Below are 16,292 nucleotides of genomic sequence, written 5' to 3'. Positions count from 1 at the left end.
AAAAACTGCATGCTTGTGGCCTCTACGTATATATCTAAGCTTCCAAGAGCACAAACCGAGCCCGGTATTATGTGCAGAGGACCTGAGTCAGCATCTGGGCCTTGAACTGAGGTATATGCTTCCAGAATTAGGAGACGTTCACACAATCTCTTTCAGGGACAAATTCATGAGTTGTCTCCAAAACTGTGTGGTTGCACACTGAACATTTTCTCATTCTCCAGGTAATCTGTCTTCCCCCAGTCCCAATGTGGGTTCAGGATAATGGAGGGCTACCACCCACCCACACTGCCTGTTCCACACTGGGGTGTCTGTGGGCTGTGAGGGAAGGGGACTGGCATTAGGTTCCACCTAGCATGAGCTGTGCCTCCCTGGAGAGCAAATTTCCAAATGTGGGAGACTGAGACCATGAGGTTTAAAGGAGCACCAAATGAAATGAATCAGAAAGGTAGGCACAAGTGCCTATGGATGACTCTGGCATCCAGTTGGAGCCCGATGAATGTGAATCCCTGCTCTCTTTCTCTTGCCTACTTTGCAGTGAGTTTAACGTTAGATAAGGATCTGCATAGGATTCCCACTTTGGTTTTCTGAGAGCCTTCTCGAATAACCACACAGAGGTGAGCCTGTGAAAACTTAGGGACTTCATCCCCATCCATTCTCAAGTAATCAGGTACTTGCTACCCTGTTTTCTATGTCCTGATCACTGGGACTGTGGAAAGGAGGCCTGCCCTTCCCAAGGTCCTTGTGTACCCTAGCTTCTGGGCCCTGTGAGTCATAAATCCTGTGCCTCCATTTCCTTTGTTGGGGGTGCACGGAAACCGCACCTTGAGTCAGGAGAGCCCCATGCATCTCACGTATCCAAAGCCAGAGCTCAGATGCCTAGGGAGCCACCTGTCCACCACCTGAGCAATGGCTCTTGCCTATTCCTTCAGCCGGATACAGTCTACATGTTCTTAATTTTGTACAGCAGCTGGGGTCCCCAATACATTTGTCCCCAGGGATGGGATTGGGGGCCAATGTGGTGCCCTCCAACAATGTGTTAGCACTGAGAATGGCTCACTCGTTCCTCACCCCCACATCTCAGCTGCTCTGGGAAGGAGCTGGAGCTTGCTGGTGGTCTGTAGCTTTGCTTTGGGCTGATGCCAGGTGTTGCCAGAAACCCCCACCCTAAGTTACCAATGCCATAAAAGGTCAGACTCCCTGCAGAGACCAACAATCAGGCACCATCCTGGGATTCCAGAGGTGTGTATTTCCTACTCATCTCCAAGTGAGATATTGCTGGACACCGAATACCATATGCCTAGATTAGTGTCGAAGAAGACGCCAGCTGCTGGGTCCACTGTGTTGCAGCCAGTACCCTGGTGTTGTGTTTGCTTAGCCATGCCTACCTAGTGACAGAGGCAACTCTACCAGGAGCATCATGTCTCCCTGGGCGGAGGACATGACCAAGGCAACCTCCCCCTACTGGCTGCATTCCTCACTGCTGCTGACAATGGCTCTCTATTTAACAGGTGTTGTGGGGGACGCCTCAGTGTGGGAGGCCTCAGCACATGTGTCTGGGAAGAGCTAACTTCTATCCCAGGTCCTCCCTGTCAAGACCACTACACCAACATATCCACGGACCAGTGTGAAAGTGAAAAATGGTGACAGGCACTACACCATCATGAAAATGCAAGGTTTCCTGGAATAACTTGTCCAAAGGGAGGGAGACAAGGACATTGATTGGCTCTAGTGGGTCTTCACAAATGGCACCAAGCTGATGCTAAAAGTGCTTGACATACTACAGCTGTCTGGATTGGTCCAAGTCCCCCAGATTCATAAATCACTGAAAAGCTCAAGGTATCAACGGCCTGTTTACTTAGAGACAACCTACGGAGCCTCCAGTCTTTTAACTATATCAAAAGGCTATGACAATCACCCCAAGGCACATGGCAAGAGACACACACCAAGGAAAAAGGGTAAGGCTCTGAGGAAGAGGCTCCCTAGGGCCCCAGAGTCCACAGAGGTAGGAAGAAAGAAAAAAGAGTGTGGGGGTGTGCACAGAGCTAATATTAAAACTTTAAAGTAGGTTAATGACTCTGAAAGCCACGAAAAGAAATCTCTGGCAGCATCAGGTAGGGGTGAGGGGCTCACAGAGACAGAGCAAAAGCAGTGAAGTTAGGGGTCCTTGGGAAGCAGTAGCCAGGTTTCCTTAAAAGGATATGCAACTGCATTTTTGTACTGTGAGAGAGATGTGAAAAACCGACAAGACACATTGTGGGGATTTTCGAAGCACTGTGACATAGTCCTTGTTGGCAGTAGCTGTTTGCAACCGTGGACATTAAGAAGACAGGAGGTGTATGGCCCTGTCCGGCTGGTGCTTTAGGAGGGTGGGGGAGTCTGCAAGGGCTCTCTGACTCCTTTGGTAATAGAGTGACAAATCACAGACATACTAAACAAGAGTGCAGCCTTGGGTGAAGGCACAGAATGTAAGTTGGCCTCAAGAACTTGGAGTACTATTGAGCCCAACTTAGTTGCCTTCCCCAAGCATACATGAAAAGAGAACTTGTGAATCAGAGTGCAATGGCATTGACAAGAAAGTTGAGCAGATGTTCATTCCAGGAATGCATCTTCATCACCAGGAATTGAGGCATGAGCGGCAGCCCGGTTAGGGACAAAAGATCGGGGGTGGGGGGGTAATAGATGACAAAAGACTTTATGGTTCCTACATTGTACAAATCAGTAGCTTTGCTTTCTGAATCAAATTCTATTCTTTCTTTACTCACAAGATCGGGGTGTTACACGGTGAGGAGGTAAAGCAAGAACATCCTGTGGTAACAGATTCTATCACATGGTCAGGTCCTCCCTCTGCAGCAAGACAGGGCATCTGGGCACTGATGGGTGGGGGCAGTTCCTTTCTCAGGCCCCATGAGCACAGGCTCTGCACTGGGGGTAATCCATCCTCTTGTGCATGTGAGGCCCAGACACTAGTGGGCACATCTTTAAGACTCATCCTCTGAGGAGCACTTTGAATGGAGGGGGTCTCCATTAGGGAAATGGGGAAGCTTGAGGTGTGGTCTGATGGCAGGGAAATGAGAACACCTTATTGTCCCTCCTGCATTTTGGATATTAACACCTTTTCAATATTTTTTATTGTAATGTCTACCCTCCCATAGACTGCCTTCTAGCTCTGCAAATATTTGCTTGCCCCTTTTCTAGGATGATGTAGTCCCCCTTGCCTGCTTTGTTCTCTGTGACTTTGCTATTATATCAAATCAATCATTCTCAAGTGAACGTCATCATATTTATCTTCCATGTTTTCTTTGAAGGCATTTAGTTTCAAGTGTTCTTCTTAATCCTTCATCCATTTTGAGATTTTTTTGTGTCGACGTATATGTATGAAGCAAGATTATGGCCAAATATTATTATTTTGCATGTATATATCAATACTATTTTTTAATTGTTACTTTGTTTTTGAGGGAGAGAGACAGATCATGAGTAGGGAGGCACAGAGATAGAGGCAGAAACAGAATCCAGGCCCTGAGCTGTCAGCAGGAGCCTGATGTGAGGCTCGAACCCACAAAACGTGAGATCATGACCTGAGTGGAAGTGGGAGGCTTAACTTACCGAGCCACACAGGTGTCCCTAGTCAACACCATATTTAGGAGACACTATCCTCCACCCACTGTGTATTGTTGGAAATCTCGTGGAGGATTTGCTGAGTGCATCTGCAAACTTGTACTTCTGGGCTCCGTAATGAGCTCCACTGGTCTAAATGTCTCATTTGATGCCAGCAGCACACTGTTGTGGTTAATGTACCTCTGCAATATCTTTAGAAAGAGAGAAGTGTGATGTCTCCAGGTTCTCTCGACATCATGATTGTTTTGTTGCTTCCATGTGTTGTGTGCTTGCATGTGAATTGTATATTTTTCAGATTCCTTAAAAAACTCATTGGCATGTTTATTTACATAAAAAGATAAACATGAAAATACCATAAAAACATAAAGCAGACAGAAAATAGAGACTATCACAAATACAGAAAACAAATAAATTACATAAAAATTTGTATTTGGAAAAGTATGTAAAATTTGAAACAAATAGGTAGCCTGAGGAATAAGGAAGACTCAAACAAATGCAATCAGAATTGAAAGAGGAGAAATAACTGAACTAAAGACCTGAAAAGATAATTAACGAAAAACTTGGGTATTTATAGGCCAACAATTAGATCACCAGGAACAAATTACACATTTTATGCCATAATGTAGGCCACCAAGACTGTTTCATGGAAAAATACAAAAGGAACAAAAGAAAAATTAATCAAATTTCTCTATCTAAAACCTCACCCTCCAAAAAATCTGCCTAGGAGTCCATGGCTTTATTAAAATATCTACTAAGTGTTTAAAGAGGAATTAATGCCAATATTTCTCAAACTATTACAAACCACTGATAAAAAAACAGCACTCCCAAATGAAATTTGTGAGGACAGCATTGTTTTCACACCAAAACCAAAGAAAGACACCACAAGAAGGGAAACTACAGGTCACTATCTCAAATGAACATACATGCAAAATTCCTTCACAAAATCTGAGCATACTGAATTCAACAGAACATTGAGAGGATCATACAATATAATCCAGTGTGATTCACTCCACGGATGCAAGGATCCTTCAACACACACAGATGCATAAATGTGATGTCCTCCATTAACAGAGGGAATGACTGAATCAAAGCCATCATTAATTGATTCAAAAAAACATTAGACAAAATTCAACACATGTTCATCATTTAAAAAGAACCCAATTAAAAAGGAACTGAAGGAAATCACCTCCACATGATCATGGCCACTATGAAAATCCCACACCTGACAGCATATTGAACGGTAAAATGCTGAAGGCTTTCCTGTCAAATCAGGAGCCAGGCAATGATCGTCACCCCTAACATAAGTATTCCCCATGATAACGTGAAGAATACATATGCCACCTCAAACTATGTCATCTTGTCACACTGGTTATTTCGGTGAAAGTCACATGAGAAAGAGCCTAAGTACACTCAGACTCTCCATCGTCCCTTGACAGCAGGATATAAATCTCCCTCCCGTGTACCAAGAGGGAAGAACCATCGTTAGCACCAGAATAAGGAACACAGGGACAAGAAGGCTATTCAAACAAACCTACTTACTTGGTGACTAACATAATACCCCAAACTTAACTCTTGCCAAATCCAATGTTTTGTTGTCTGAAAGACACAAGTGCCACCTGCTTTGTCCTTTCTCTGGGTGTCATGTCATTAGGAAGGCCATGCACTTACAAAATGAAATTTATTCTCTCCTGTAGATATGTCTTATGTCAACTGAATCCTTACACTGGCTAAATCCCAGAAGAAAAGAAGGGAAAAGCTTTCTTCTCCTACCACTGGAAGACATAACCAGAAACAAATAGGTAATAAAAGAAATAAAAGACATTTAAATCAGTAAGGAGGAAGGAAAATTACTTGTTTGCAGGTGACATTGATCTGAAACATAACAAAACCCTAGAGATACCACAAAAAATATTAGAACCAGTTTTTTTAAATGAGAAAAAGAGCAGGATGCAAAATGAACAAAGAAAATAAATAAAAATAAACCACCTGTGATTCTACACACCAGCATGAAAATACATGCAAAATAAATAACAAAATTATACAAGTGAAAATGGCACAGAATAAAGTATTTTGGGTTAAACTTCAAAACGTATGTAAAATACTTGTAGAGTGAAAATGATCTATGTTGATGAAAGACCTGTAAAAATGCACACAGGACTGCAAATACACCTGTACTCACTGAATACAATTATTCAAATTGTCACAGCACTATCTACACAAACTAAACTACAAGTGCGTCCCTAACCCTGTTGTTCACTGTTAAAGAAGCAAATCTAAGACTGGAGCTTGATATATATGTCAGAGCACATGCAAATGGGGTCCTCTCTGTGCTGATAAAACCAGCCCATCCAGACTCTGCATCTGGGAGAGGAGCCCCAGCCCCGGGAGTCCCAGGTGTTCCCATTCTCTGATCAGGATGGAACAGACACCTCACCATGGAGTTTGTGCTTGGCTGGGTGTTCCTGCTTGCTCTTTTAAAAGGTAATTCATGGTGAACGAGAGACACTGAGTATGTGAGTGGATATGAGTGAGACCAGTAGATGTGTGACAGGTTCCTGACCAAGATGTCTTGTGTCTGCAGGTGTCCAGTGTGACGTGCATCTGGTGGAGTCTGAAGGAGACATGGTGCAGTCTGGGGGGGTCCCTGAGACTCACCTGTGTAGCCTCTGGATTCATCTTCAGTAGATATGGAATGAGCTGGGTTTGCCAGGCTCCAGGGAAGGGGCTGCAGTGGCTCGCATACGTTTATGATGATGGAAGTAGATCATACTACACAGACTCCATGAAGGGCCGATTCCCCATCTCCAGAGACAACTCCAAGAACACGCTGTATCTGAAGATAAACAACCTGCGGGCCGAGGACAAGGCCACATATTACTGTGCAAGAGACAGGGTGAGGGGACCTCGCTGGGAGCCCGGACACAAACCTCCCTGAAGGAGGGGATCAGCACCACAGGGGGGCACACACTATGCACCATTCTACATTGTCTTGCCAGGAGCAGGTGAAGATGGAGGTTACAGGCAGGTTTCCTCTCAGGGTCTGGGGCTTCCTGCCCACACAGCAGTTTCTCCAGGGAGCCTCTCTGGACACAGGATTCTGTGTTTACCTATTAACTGTGTGAATTAGATCATTGTTTTCATAGGAAAACTACCCTAACATGCCAAAGACACAGTTGTTTGCATTGCTTACTCCTGTCCCTCAACATGAGTGAATTACAGATTGCCTGAGGCACAATAGCTGAACATTTACATGAGTCCCAGATGCACTCCCTGTGCAGCCAGGACCACAAGCTCCCACAGCTCCTCATTATCTTCACCCAGCCCTTGTCCCAATCAAACAACGTGACACTTCTTCATGGCACTTTGCTACTCAGGACTTTAAATGAGCGACAGCTTTACTCAATTCCTCTAAACAAGAGATAAATCATCTCCATGTATTAGTCAGGATTCCCTCGAGCAACAGAACCGAAAGCGCATTGGTCCATGACAAAATATTTTGAGAAGTCCCATGATCTACTGTCACAAGTTGGGGAGCCAGGAAAACCAGTGGTATAATTCTCATCTGATTCTGAACCAGTAGTATCTAGTGTCAGAACCTGCAGAGCCTAATATGTAACACTAAGAACAAGGGCAGGAGGAGACCAATGTTCCATTTCAAACAAGCACATGGGAAGTAAAAATGAGGGAATTCTTCCTCCCTCTGCATCGGATTCTACTCAGAACTGTGATGGAATGGGTGATGCCCAGGCAGAAAGAAACCATGGATGAAAATGCCAATCTCTTCTGGAAACTCATCACAGACATACACAGAAACAGTCATGAATCTGGACACCCATGACGCAGTCAAGATGACACATAAATGTATTCATGACAAGTCAACCGGCTGTAAGTGTCGAGTTCAAAAACTGAAGATTTAGAACTCCATGCCATCACTGGGGTGGACCCTGGTGGGCATAGCAGTGCTCCTGTGGAGAAGGAGCCCCGAGGCCCATAGGGACTACTGCGGTTTGAGGATCCCCTGGGTCATATCGGGTGGGACAGTTTTCTTCTTGGATTGCATTTGGGAGACAGGGTATTGCTCCTCTTGGGGCAGGAGAGCTGACAGGCAACATTGCACTGCCCTGGTCATTAGCATAGGAGCCTCTGCTGAGAGCAGCTAACTGAATGCTGCCTTCTTGTTCTTCCTCACCATTAACTCCAAGCTCCTAGTGTTCATGCAACTGCCCTTCTGGGATAACCAGCTCCAACCACATCACAGCAAGACACTGTCCCAGAGGATCACTGGGGTCCCTGTCGCATTGAGTTCATACAATTTGGTGTACTCACAACCAGCTAGAGCTCCTGAGATAAAACATAAGAGCCCTGAGCTGCCAGGTGTGCCAATGGATTGGACAAAGGCAGGGTGAAGGCCGGGTTCTGAAGGAAGCCTGGGACCCATGAGTACAGATAGTTCTCTCTATGTGAGGGCTTCCTGAACAGGGGTGGCTGGAAACTCCCAACTGCAGGGACTAGAGAAGGAGCTGATGCCAATATTTCCTCCCACCAATTATCATGGACAGAATTCAGTGAGCAGCAAAACACCCCCCAGTAGATACTGAGCCAATGACACCAAGCTATACCCCCCTTGCCTTCCTCAGGTGTTTCCTTACTAGGGAAAGAGCGCCTAGAACCCAGACCACAATTGCACCCCTCACTCCAAAGACTACCATGTACCCCCACAGGCACCAAGTTTACTGACCATATAGTGAGGCACAGCTTCACCTGTAGGGGAAGTAGGAATTAGCCTCTTTTAATAAGGAGACCAAACTCACCTAGTGAAAACTCACAACACTATGGACAAAGTTGAAAAACTCTCTTTTTCTCCTTGCCTGTAGGCAAGGAGAACTCTGCAGAGGACTGACCTGAGGGACAGAGCAGCCAATACATGACAGCACAGTGCACACAGCACACGCAACAAATGCTTCCAGAATGTCAGGTTGTCTACGTATGTAAACATTTCTCAAAAAAGACACTACTCTAGAAGCAGAAAACATAACAGGATTCTCCTAAAACACATAAGAAAGCAGAGACATGGATATACAGAGTGATGGAGGAATTTATGCGAAAAGAAAAAACCGTAAAAAGACAATGCCAAGGATATAATTAAAACACATAAAAAATAGCCAGTATTTAAATTTAAAATGCTATAACTGAGCTGCAATCACAGATGGATGCAGCGGTTGCACGGATGGATGAGGCAGAACAGAGAATCAGCGTTATAGAGGACAACCTTATAGAGAATAATGAAGCAGAAAAAAAAGAGGGAGATAAGGCAAAAGAGCAAGATTTAAGAATTACAGAAATCAGTGACTCATTAAAAAGGAAAAACATGAGAATCATAGGGGTCCCAGAAGTGGAAAAGAGAAATAGGGGTGGAAGGGTTATGTGAACAAATCATAGCGGAAATCTTTCCTAACCTGGGCAAAGACACAGACATCAAAATCCAGGAAGCATGGAGGACTCCCATTAGATACAACCAAAACCGACCATCAACAAGGCACATCATAGTCAAATTGACAAAGTACTCAGGCAAGGAATCATAAAACCAACAGGGAAACAAAGTCCGTAACTTACAAGGGAAGACAGATCAGGTTTAGCAGACCTATCCACAGAAACTTGGCAGGCCACAAAGGAGTGGCGGGATGTATTCAGTGTGCTAAATCAGAAAAATATGCAGCCAAAAATTCTGTATCCAGCAAGGCTGTCATTCAAAATAGAAGGCGAGATAAAAAGATTCCCATACAAACAAAAATTAAATGAGTTTGTGACCACTAAACCAGCCCTGCAAGAAATTTCAAGGGGGAATCTCTGAGGGGAGAAAAGATGAAAATATATCTGTATAAAAAATAAATACCAAAATCAACAAAGATTAGAAAGACCAAAGAACACCACCACAAACTCCACGTCTACAAGCATCATAATAGCAATAAACTCATATCTTTCAGTACTCACTCTAAACGTCAATGGACTCAATGCCCCAATCAAAAGACATAGGGTAACAGAATGGAGAAGAAAATAAGATCCATCTATACGTTTTTTACAAGAGACCCACTTTAGGCCTAAAGACGCCTCCAGATTGAAAATAAGGGGATGGAGAACCATCTATCATGCTAATGTTCAACAAAAGAAAGCCGGAGTAGCCATAATGATATCAGACAATCTAGACTTTAAAATAGAGACTGCATCAAGAGATGCAGAATGGCATTATATCATTCATAATCAAAGGGTCTATCCACCAAGAAGACCTAACAATTGTAAACATTTATGCGCCAATTGTGAGAGCACCCAAATATAGAAATCAATTAATCACAAACATAAAGAAACTCATCGATATGAATCCCATAATAGTAGGAGAATTCAACACCCCATTCACAACAATGAACGGATCACCTGATCAAAAAATCAACAAGAAAACAATGGCTTTGAATGACACACTAGACCAGAAAGACTTAACAAATATATTCAGAACATTTCATCCTAAACCAACAAAATATGCACTCTTCTCCAGTGCACATGGAACTTTCTCCAGAATAGATCATATACAGGGACACAAATCAGCCCTAAGTAAGTACAAAAAGATCGAGATCATACCATGCATATTTTCAGACCACAATGCCATGAACTCAAAATCTACCACAAGAAAAAATTTGGAAAGGTAACAAATAATTAGAGACTGAAGAAACTACTAAAGAATGAATGGGCTAACCAAGCAGTTAAAGAAGAAATTAAAAAGTATATGGAAGTCAATGAAAATGATAACACCACAACGCAAACCTCTAGGATGCAGCAAAGGCGGTCATAAGAGGAAAGTATATAGCAATCCAGGCCTTCCTAAAGAAGGAAGAAAGATCTCAGATACACAACCTGACCTTATGACTAAAGAGCTGGAAAAGGAACAGCAAATAAAACCCAAAACCAGCAGAAGGCAGGAAATACTAAAGATTAGAGCAGAAATTTGTGCTATCGAAACCAAAACACAGTAGAACACATCAATGAAACTAAAAGCTGGTGCTTTGAAAGAATTAACAAAATTGATAAACCACTATCCAGATTGATCAAAAAGAAAAAGGAAAGGACCCAAATAAATAAAATCAAGAATGACAGAGGTGAATTCACAACCAACACAACAGAAATAAAAACAGTAATAAGGGAATGTTATGAGCAATTATATGCCAATAAAATGGGCAATCTGGAAGAAATGGACAAATTCCTAGAAACATATACACTACCAAAACTGAAACAGGAAGAAATAGAAAATTTGAACCGACCCTTAACAGGTAAGGAAATAGAATTAGTAATCAAAAATCTGCCAAAAGACAACAGTCCAGAACCAGATGGGTTTCCAGGGGAATTCTACCAAGCATTTAAGGGAGAGTTAACACCTAGTCTCTGGAAACTGTTCCAAAAAAATAGAAATGGAAGGAAAACTTCCAAACTCTTTCTATGAAGCCAGCATTACCTCGATTCCAAAAACAGACACAGACAACACTTAAAAAGAGAACTCTACACCAATTTCCCTGATGAACATGGATGCAAAAATCCTCAACAAGATATTATCCAAACAGAAACAATAATACATTAAAAAATTATTCACCACGACCAAGTGGGATTTATACCTGGGATGCAGGGATGGCTCAATATCTGTAACAATTAACGTGATTCGTCACATCGATAAAAGAAAGGACAGGAACCATATGATCCTCTCCATAGATGCAGAGAAAGCATTTGACAAAATACAACATCCTTTCTTGATAAAAACGCTCAAGAAAGTAGGGATAGAAGGACCATACCTTCGAGATCATAAAAGCCATCTATGAACGACCCAATGGTAATATCATCCTCAATGGGGAAAAACTGAGAGCTCTCTCCCTAAGGTCAGGAACAAGACAGGGATATCCACTCTCGCCACTGTTATTCAACATAGTATTGGAAGTGTTAGCCTCTGCACTCAGACAACACAAAGAAATAAAAGGCATCCAAACTGGCCAGGAGACGGTCAAACTTTCACTCTTCACAGATGACATGATACTCTATATGGTAAACCCAAAAGACCCCACCAGAAAACTGCTAGAATTGATTCATGAATTCAGCAAAGTGGCAGGATATAAAATCAATGCAGAGAAATCGGTTGCATTCCTATACACCAACAATGAAGCAACAGAAGGAGAAATCAAGGGAACTATCCCATTTAGAGTAGCACCAAAAACCATAAAATACCCAGGAATAAATCTAACCAAAGAGGTGAAAAATCTTTACACTGAAAACTATAGAAAGCTTATGAAAGAAATGGAAGAAGACAAAATATGGAAAAAGATTCCATACTTCTGAATAGGAAGAACAAATATTGTTAAAATGCTGACAGTACCCAAAGCAATCTACATATTCAATGCAATCCCGGTCAAAGTGACACCAGCATTCTTCACAGAGCTAGAAACAATAATCCTAAAATTTGTATGGAACCAGAAATGCCGCTGAATAGCCAAAGAAATCTTGAAAAAGAAAACCAAAGCAGGAGGCATCACAATCCCAGACTTCAAGCTATACTTCAAAGCTGTAATCATCAAGACAGTATGGTACTGGCACAAGAACAGACACTCAGGGGCATCTGAGTGGATCAGTCAGTTAAGCATCCGACTTTGACTCAGGTCATGATCTGGCAGTTCGTGAGTTAGAGTCCCACATCAGGCTGTGTGCTGACAGCTCAGAGCCTGAAGCCTGCTTGGAATTCTGTGTCTTTCTCTCTCTCTGATACTCCACCGCTCATACTTTGTCTCTGTCTCTGTCTCTGAAAAGTAATACATAAATGCCAAAAAATATTAAAAAAAAAAACAAGAACAGACACTCAGATCAATGGAACAGAAAACAAAATCCAGAAATGGACTCACAAATGTATGACCAACTAATCTTTGACAAAGCAGGAAAGACTATCCAATGGAATAAAGACAGTGTCTTCAGCAAGTGGTGCTGGGAAAACTGGACAGCGACATGCAGAAGAATGAACCAGGACCACTTTCTTACACCATGCACAAAAATAAACTCAACATGGATGAAAGACCTCAATGTAAGTCAGGAAGCCATCATATTCCTCGAGCAGAAAGCAGGCAAAAACATCTTTGATCTTGGCCACACCAACTTCCTACTCAACACGTCCCCGGAGGCAAGGGGAAAAAAAGCAAAAATGAACTACTGGGACCTCATCAAAATCAAAACTTTCTGCATAGTGAAGGCAACAATCAGCAAAACTAAAATTCAACTGACAGAATGGGAGAAGATATTTGCAAATGACATCTCAGATAAAGAGTTAGTATCCAAAATCTATAAAGAATTTATCAAACTTACCCAAAACACAATCCAGTGAAGAAACGGGAAAAAGACATGAATAGACACTTCTCCAAAGAAGACATCCTGATGGCCAACCGACACATGAAAAAATGCTCCACACCACTCATCATCACGGAAATGCAAATCAAAACCCTAATGAGATACCTCTTGACACCTGTCAGAATGGCTAACATTAACAACTCAGGCAACAACAGACATTGGCAAGGATGCAGAGAGAGGATCTCTTTTGCATTTGGGGGGGGCAATACAAGTTGGTGCAGCCACTCTGGAAAACTGTATGGAGATTCCTCATAAAACTAAAAATAGAACTCCCCTATGACCCAGCAATTGCACTACTAGGCATTTATCCATGGGACACAGGTGTTCTGTTTCAAAGGGACACATGCACACCCATGTTTATAGCAGCACTATCAACAATAGCCAAAGTATGGAAAGAGCCAAATGTCCATTGATGGATGAATGGATAAAGAAGAAGTGGTAAATATATACAATGGAGTATTACTCGGCAATCAAAAAGAGTGAAATCTTGGGGCGCCTGGGTGGCTCAGTTGGTTAAGCGTCCGACTTCGGCTCAGGTCACGATCTCGCGATATGTGAGTTCGAGCCCCGCATCGGGCTCTGTGCTGACTGCTCAGAGCCTGGAGCCCATTTCAGATTCTGTGTCTCCCTCTCTCTCTGACCCTCCCCCGTTCATACTCTGTCTCTCTCTGTCTCAAAAATAAATAAATGTTAAAAAAAAATTTAAAAAAAGAGTGAAATCTTTCCATTTGCAACTATGTGGATGGAACTAGAGGGTATTATGCTAAGCGAAATGAGTCAGTCAGAGAAAGACAAAACTCATATGACTTCACCATATGAGGACTTTAAGAGACAAAACAGATGAACATAAGGGAAGGGAAACAAAAATAATATGAAAACATGGAGGGGACAGAGCATAAGAGACTCATAAATATGGAGAACAGAGGGCTACTGGAGGGGTTGTGGGAGGGGGGATGGGCTAAACTGGTAAGGGGCACTAAGGAATCTACTCCTGAAATCATTGTTGCACTATATGCTAACTAATTTTGATGTTAATTTTTAAAACTAAAAATAAATACTAATTAATAATAAAAAATTAAAATATTTTAAGAGAAAACAATGCGTGATCATGCTGTTGAGGTAAATGTTTCTTAAAGATTATGCCGAAGCCTCCATTAATAAAGGTAAAAATCCAAAACTGAAAAAAAAATTCTTCATATTGTCACACCGCCATCCACGCAAACTAATGTAGAAGTGCATCCCTAACCCTGTCATTCACTTTTACACAATCAAACCTAAGTCTGGAGCTTGATATATATGTCAGAAGACATGCAAATGGGGCCCTTTCTGTGCTGATAAAACCAACCCAGCCCGACCGTGCAGCTGGGAGACGAGCCCCAGCCCCAGGAGTCCCATGTGTTCCCATTCTGTGATCAGCACAGAACACACACACCTCACCATGGAGTTTGTGCTGGTCTGGGTGTTCCTGGTTTCTCTTTTAAAAGGTAATTCATGGTGAACGAGGGACACTGAGTCTGTGAATGGATATGAGTGAAACAGTGGATGTGTGACAGTTTCCTGACCAAAATGTCTTGTGTCTGCAGGTGTCCAGTGTGATGTGCAGCTGGTGGAGTCTGGGGGAGACCTGGTGAAGCCTGGGGGGTCCCTGAGACTCACCTGTGCAGCCTCTGGATTCACCTTCAGTAGTTCCAGCATGAGCTGGGTCCGCCAGGCTCCAGGGAAGGGGCTGCAGTGGGTCGCATATATGATGCTGATGGAAGTAGCACAGGCTACGCAGACTCCGTGAAGGGCCGATTCACCATCTCCAGAGACAACGCCAAGAACACGCTGTATCTGCAGATGAACAACCTCAAGACCGAGGACACGGCCACATATTACTGTGCAAGAGACACAGTGAGGGGACCTCAATGGGAGCCCACACAGAAACCTCCCTGCTGGAGGGGATCAGAACCACCAGGGGGCACACACTATGCACAATTCTCCTTTGGGTTCCCAGGCGCAAGTGCAGATGGAGGTTACAGGCAGGTTTCCTGTCAGGGTCTGGGGCTTCCTCTCCACACAGCACTTTCCCCAGGGAGCCTCCCTGGTTATATGATTCTGTGTTTACCTATTAACTCTCGGAAACTAGACTAACATGCACAAGACACAGTTGTTTGCACTTGCTTACTCTGGTCCCTCAACATGAGTGAATTACAGATTTCCTGAGGCACAACAGCTGCACCTTTACAGGATTCCCAGATGCACTCCCTGTGCAGCCAGGACCACAGGATCCCACAGCTCCTCCTTATCCTCACCCAGCCCTTGTCCCAGTCAAACAACGTGACACTTTCTTCATAGCCCTTTGCTACTCAGGACTTTAAATGAGCTACAGCTTTATTCAATTACTCTAAAGGAGAGACAAACAATCTCCATGTATTAGTCAAGATTCCCCTGAGGAACACAACCCAAAGGTCATTGGTTTCCATAACTAAATATGTTGAGAAGTCCCATGATCTACTGTCACAAGCTGAAGACCCAGGAAAACCAGTGATGTAATTCTTGTCTGATTCTGACTAGTGTCTAGACTCAGAACGTGGAGAGCTGATGATGTAACTCTCAGAAAACGGGCCGGAGGAGACCAATATTCCAGTTCAAACAAGCATATGGGAAGTAAAAATGAGGGATATGGGGAAATGAAGCTGGAAAGAAGAGGAAAATTAAAATATTGCATCACAAACATACACTTAGGGAAATCAGCAACTCCATAAACTGTAATAACATTCCCTTGAAAGGAGTCCCAAAAGAATAAGAGGGTGAAAAAGGGGGATACATTTTAGCTGAGTGAATATAGTGAAAATTTCCACAAGCTGGGGAAGGAAACAGACATCCACATCTAGGAGGCAGAGAGAACACCCATTAAAATAAAAAGAAAAAAGCAGGCCAACACTGAGACATATCACAGGAAAATGGCAAAATATCCAGATAAAGAAAAAACATAAAAGCATCAACATGAAAGAAGTTGCTAACTAACAAGGGAAGATTAAAAAAAAAAAAAACTATGGCATGTGTCTCTACAGAAACCTTCATGCAAGTAGGGAGTGGCATCAGATCCTCAACAAGTGCAATTGAAAATTATGCAGCTAAGAATACTTTCTCCAGTAAGGCAGCCATTCAGATACAAGGATTGATAGAATTTCCCAAACAAAAACCAAAGGAGTTCATGGTCTCTAAATCAGCCCTGCGAGAAATTAAAGGGGACACTTTGAGTGGGAAAGGAA

The 16,292-nt window shown here is 42.9% G+C and overlaps 1 pseudogene; it reads left to right on the top strand.

Annotated features, from left to right (window-relative positions):
• LOC131518062 (immunoglobulin heavy variable 3-74-like) overlaps positions 1-15,168 on the top strand; it is a 32,397-nt pseudogene extending 17,229 nt beyond the window's left edge.
• Positions 15,169-16,292: the final 1,124 nt, after the last annotated feature.

This window comes from Neofelis nebulosa, chromosome 7 (assembly GCF_028018385.1).
Source record: "Neofelis nebulosa isolate mNeoNeb1 chromosome 7, mNeoNeb1.pri, whole genome shotgun sequence".
NCBI lineage: Eukaryota > Metazoa > Chordata > Mammalia > Carnivora > Felidae > Neofelis > Neofelis nebulosa.
This window is presented reverse-complemented; position numbering and strand designations above follow the sequence as displayed.